This window comes from Hevea brasiliensis, chromosome 2, assembly GCF_030052815.1.
Source record: "Hevea brasiliensis isolate MT/VB/25A 57/8 chromosome 2, ASM3005281v1, whole genome shotgun sequence".
In the NCBI taxonomy this organism is placed as follows: Eukaryota; Viridiplantae; Streptophyta; class Magnoliopsida; order Malpighiales; family Euphorbiaceae; genus Hevea; species Hevea brasiliensis.
This window is the reverse complement of record NC_079494.1, coordinates 10,197,680-10,203,679: the sequence shown is the minus strand read 5'-3', so window position 1 is coordinate 10,203,679 and position 6,000 is coordinate 10,197,680. Positions and strand designations below refer to the sequence as shown.

The 6,000-nt window shown below is 38.6% G+C and overlaps 1 non-coding gene and 1 pseudogene across 1 annotated transcript; one reads left to right on the top strand and one right to left on the bottom strand.

Moving 5' to 3' along the window:
- Positions 1-473: 473 nt before the first annotated feature.
- LOC131170507 (uncharacterized) lies at positions 474-992 on the bottom strand (annotated as a pseudogene).
- A 1,089-nt stretch (positions 993-2,081) lies between these two features.
- LOC131178207 (small nucleolar RNA R71) lies at positions 2,082-2,188 on the top strand. The gene has a single exon (XR_009147340.1). It is a non-coding gene; the product is annotated as a small nucleolar RNA R71 (small nucleolar RNA).
- Positions 2,189-6,000: the final 3,812 nt, after the last annotated feature.

Genomic DNA, 6,000 nt, shown 5'->3' with positions numbered 1-6,000 from the left:
ATGGGTATCCTATGCATGCAAATCGAAGGGTTTATTCCCTTCAGGTCTTCTATTTTATACCCTAACGCTTTGCTATGGATCCTAAGTTCTCTTAACAGTTTTTCCTCTTTTAACCTAAATAGGCTAGCATTGATTATAACAGGATATTTAGAATTTGAGTCCAAAAATGCATACCTTAACGAAGACGGGAGAGGTTTAAGCTCTACCTGTATGGCATTTTCCTGGAGCTTACCTTCGGTTTGTTCCTCCTTTAAATCCTCCATCTTAGAAGCCTTAGCTAAAGGTAGGTATGGAGGAGCTGCCAACTGTTGTGCACATGCTGCTATTTCAGTATTTTCATCATCCACTGTATGGCTGCGCACAATACATGCTTCAAGAGGATCTTTAGGATGTGTCTTATGAAATTCCTCTTTAACTTGTTCGTCAATTATGTCAACCTTGAAGCATTCATCAGGTTCAAATTTGTGTTTCATTGTGTTGAACAAGTTGAACTCCACTTTTTCTTCTCCTACCTTGAGGGTTAATTATCCATTTTTGACGTCTATGATGGCTTTGGCGGTTGCCGATAATAGTCTTCCCAAGATGATGGGAATTTGGACATCTTCTTCCATCTCAAGGATAATAAAGTCCACTGGAATGAAGAATTTGCCCACTTTGATAGGGATGTTCTCAAGTATCCCTATAGGATATTTAATGGATCGATCAGCCAATTGCAATGAGATTATTGTGGGTTTCAGTTCCCCGATCTACAGCTTTTTGCATATTGATAGAGGCATTAGACTGACGCTTGCCCCAAGATCGCAGAGGGCCTTGTTTATTTTCTTATTACCAATGATACAGGGTATGGAGAAGCTTCCTGGATCCTTCAACTTTGGAGGCAGTTTGTTTTGCATAATGGCATTGCATTCCTCTGTTAGAGCTACTGTTCCATAGTCCTCTAGCTTCCTTTTCTTTGACAGAATTTCCTTAAGAAATTTGGCATAAGATGGCATCTGAAAAAGTGCTTCAGTGAAGGGGATGTTAATGTAAAGTTTTTGTAAAACTTCCAAAAACTTCCCAAACTGCTTGTCCAATTTGGCTTTGTGAAATCTCTAAGGAAAAGGTAGGGGAGGCTGGTATGGTTCTGTAATTTCTTTGTCTTCCTTGCTTCCTCTTCTTGATCTTTCTTAGCTTCTTCCTCCTTTTTCTCTGCTTGGTCTTTAGATTTCTCTATGGTTTTCTCTGTTGATTCTACCTCTGGTTGTACTAGAGTTCTCCCACTCCTCAGTGCAACTGCCTTACAATGCTCCCTTGGGTTCATTTCTGGCTGACTGGGCAGTTTGCCAGCAGCCTTACTTGAAGAACTTGCTTGCTGAGCAATTTGATTCTCTGGCATCTTGTTATGGGTAGCAAGTTGGTTCATTCTGGAAGTCAGCTGTTTAATCAATCTAATTTGTTGTTGTTGAGCTGCTAGGAATCCTTCCATCATAGTTTCCATGCTCATTTTCGGTTCAGGTTGTTGAGGTTGGAGAGGTAGTGATGGTTGTGCAAGGTTCTGACCTCTATTCTGAAATCCAGGGGGTACTGGAGGTTTGTACCCTTGTTGCTTGTTTATTGGCTGATTCTGCTGATTGGACCATGAGAAGTTTGGATGGTTTCTCCATCCAGGGTTGTAAGTATTTGAATACGGATTGTTTGGCTACCTTTGGTTGAAGTTTTCTCCATTATTCACATAGTTCATCTGCTCTGTAGGTTCGTTAAAATTGTTGTATTCTGAATTCATGTATCCTCCTTCGTAGCTGCCCTCATGTTGACTATTTGTACTAACTGCGTTGGCTTGCATTCTTTTGAGTTTCTTTGTGAGCTGATCAAACTGGGCATTTATCATGCTCAGGGCATCTACTTCCAGGACCCCTGCAGTTCTTCTTGCATTTTGTCTTTCATTTGACCACTCATAGTTATGGTATGCAACCCTTTCTAGGAGTTCAAGTGCTTGTGGCACTCTTTTCTCCACTAGATCACCCTCTGCAGCTGAATCAACTGTGCTCATTGTAGAGGGTAGTAATCCATTATAGAAATTTTGCACCAATAGCCAATCTTCTATGCCATGGTGTGGACATTCCCTCTGCAGGTCTTTATATCTTTCCCATGCATCATAGAGTGATTCTCCCTCCTTTTGTCTGAAGGTGTTGAGCTCAAGCCTCTGCTTTGTAGTCTTTGTAAGTGGGAAATACCTTACTAGAAAAGCTTGAGAGAGGTTTTCCTAGGTAGTGAATGTTCAAGCCAGTTGAGAAAGTAACCACTTCCTTGCTCTGTCCCGAAAGGAGAATGGGAATGCTCTGAGTCTTATTGCTTAATCAGACACTCCATTCATCTTGAATGTATCACATAGGGCAAGAAAGCACTGGAGGTGATAGTGTGGGTCCTCTGTTAGTGAACCTGCAAACTGGGTTTGTTGAATCATTTAGAGCCATACTGGTTTTAATTCAAAGTTATTGGCTTCCATTGTGGGTCTAGTGACACTGGGCTGAAATCCTTGGATAGATGGGGCTCCGTAATCTCTCAAGAGTCTTCGTCTATCATTATTATCGGCCATGGTTGGGATTTCAGGATCTCCTTGTCCGTGCTCTTGATGTTTCCTTTCCCTTCTGATGCTTTCAGAGTTCTGTCTATTTCTGGATCACAGTCTCAAATTTCTTCTGCCTTTGTTCTGGTCATATACCAGATCGGGCACCTGAGAGAAAAGAAAAGAAATACAACCAGTAAAACAGAATTAAATAATAAATATAATTGCCTAAATCAGCTAAATCGCCTATCGCTTGATATTGCTAAAAAAGTTCCCCAACAACGGCACCAAAAACTTGTTTCGCTATCTTGCAATTACTGCAAGTGCACGTATCGCTAACAAGTAATAAAGTGATAAGTAGAGTATCATTTTCACGAGGAATTTTGTTTAGCAAGTACCAATCTACACACAAATCTTGACTGTCTAGGCTATCGAATACTTAGGAAATGAAGTTTGTTAACTTTAAACACTAAAATGGTAAACTTAAAACGAAATGATTTATTTGAAGCAATTCTGGAATTAAGATTTCACACTTGAATCATACTAGGGATGTTATCTACTTTATTTACTGAATTGAGGATCGTTTTCCTTGATGGAAATCAGTCCTAAGCTATCCTAAATCCTCTCTCAAGGCATCTAGGGTGTATTCTAATTAACTCGAACCCTACTCTCGTGGTGATCAAATCAACTAAAATCCTTTAAGACCTTTGACCAATTTTTTTGGGTTCCACAAAGGTATCAACCTATGTTTAGGTCAGAATTCCTAGGTTTAAGATCTTGATTTTCTAATGTTAATCTTTACCTTTCAGTCCTTCAATTAACATCTACAATCATAACTAAGTGGGTACCAACACATAGCATGCATTAAGATCACAAGAAATTAAATCAAGAAACAAATCTCAAATCTAATAAATAAAATTCAGTGTTCATCCATAATAATAATTACAAGAGCTACTCTCCCAAATCCAAAATAAGAAAACTACTCACTCATGGTGAGTTCTGCAAATGTCATGATAAAAAGTAAAAACAATAAAAGAGAGTTATGCAAAAGAAATAAAGTAATAAAATTTTGTCTAAGGAGATGAAACGAAGGAACCAAAGAGAGTTTCAGCTTTGATCTTGTGGAGCTTCAGCTGAAAGACTTCTTTTGGTACTGATGTAGAGCCCGACAATAGCAACCTTCAGTAGCATTCCCGATGACAGTGGCCAACCTCTTTTCCTGGTGTTTTCTTTCCTATTTATATTGGTTACTCTAGGGCTAAGTCATTTTGAGTCCAAAAGACTTTAGTAGTCTCGTTCAAACTAGAAGACAAGAGGGGAATTCGAGTCAAAAAATAGGCTATAGCATAGTACACGGCCCATGTGTCACTACACAGGTCCCGCAAAGTAGGGCCATGTAATTTGCTAAAGGAGAATCGCGTGGTCTTATTTTAGCACAGACAGTTACAAGGGTTTGTGCCAACTACACAGGCTTGATTACACGGGTCGTGTAGTATTATTCCCATAAGGTTCTTCAAGCTTGCGCCCGGCAGAGACTTACACGTGTCCGTGCATATTACACGGGTCTACTTACACAACCTGTGTACTTGTGTTTCTCATCGATTATCTTGGCTTTCTTCTGACAGAGAGTTACATGGGCCTGGGGCTTGGTTTACATGAACCGTGTACTTTGTATCAGCAGTAATTCTTTGTCTTTTTACCTCTTTGAGCTTTCCTTTGCACTTCCATCCTTTGGGGCTTCATCCAAACACTTGAAATAATGCAGAAAACATGGAATTAAGGGCTTGGCAACAGAATTTATGAAAACTAATGAAATCAACTACTATGCATGAAAATACTTGTCTAAATGCTATGATTTAGAATACAAATTTGCTTAAAAACATCTATACAATTCAAGTGTATCAACATGGGATTATTGAGTAGAGCTGTGTGCATCCCCATGGTGTTCCATGATGAGGGCATTTGTAGATAGCCTCTATTTGGTACAGTTATACTAGGACAGAGTTTTATTTTTATAGAGGACTTTGGAATTCCCACTTATGGGTAAAACCCTTGAGCTAGAGTATCAAAGATCACAGTTAGGTGGTAACTAGAGTCAATGACTTGATTACCCTACATGGGCTAGAGTTATATCATGAGTTGGCATGGGATTAGAGGTTTAGTGTGATTGCAATGTAAGGATGGCACCTATTAAGTGAGATCAATTGGTCTTGGGTATGGGATCTTAGATAGTTTTAGGCATAACAATAGACATTTTACCTAAAGTTTAGTGAGAATAATATATCCTTTATGGTAATATGGCAAATGTCGTACCTCTTTTATAGTTAGTTGTGCTGCAAGGTATGGTCTTGTCTTTTCAAAAGAGACGAAAGGCTACTACTAGTGTTAGTACTATAAGGTGTGATAGGAAGTTATTGGTTTAGGTACCCTAAAGAAGGTACAAGTCCTACTATAGAATCATAAATGATAAAATCATGATGTATGCAAAGCTTTTGAGTTAATGATGAGTTTGGGTACCCAGTACCTTAGGTTTTGGCTAATTAAGTGGAAATGGGAAAAGAGAATCCCTACAAGTCCCCTCTTCGAGGTAGTAGAGGGTAGTCCGTAGCCTAAAAGATAGGAATAGAAATCTCACAGTGAATGTATGGATACTATTTCGCTGAGTTCCTTCTCAACTTCTTATTACTCAAGATAAGAGTATACTCTTAGCAGAGATAAGGAAAAAAGTTAATGAGTTAGCATAGACAAATCACATAATACTAGTAGATAGAAAAAGTGCAAAAAATGAGAGTTAGTACAGTTAGTTTAGATGCAGTAAGAGAGATTATTTAAAGGCCAGTGGCAACATTAATAGGAGTGGTTAAAGGACCAATTTTGAGTAGTATAGAGGTGTAGATGACTTGACAGAGACAGTATGAGGTGTAATTATCTAGCATAACTGTCTGGTTAGATATTGAGGATAAAGCCAAGGAATATTACAGTCGAAGTTCTATTATGGGTATGATAAAAGAGATAGATTAAAGAACAACTAAAAGGCCTAAGATAGGGGAAGATGAGGATGAACATGGTCAAATTCAAATAAGGGAAAGTGTTGTTATAGGAAAGGTAAATGAGATTAACTGAAAAGTAAGGATAGAGAGCTTAGAACAGGACCACATTAGTGAGAACGTTTATTAGGTATCAAACCCAGAAGTGCATAACTCAGAGTAGGTAATGGTTGGTGCAATATTAGGAACTAGAATATGAAGCTTAGAGTTATAGGATTTGGGTTAGACTTTGCTAGTTTTTTCTCCCCAATTTGCATAAGGGGTAACGAGATAAGATCCGTTTAGCTTATTGATAGTATGAGAAAAGTTAGGTGAGATATGCAACCAAAGCAAGTAGTAGCTAGAGGGGTGTGCAATGGTAACTGAACTGTTTTAATGGACAGAGAAGTAAAGTCAGCAGGTAGTAAG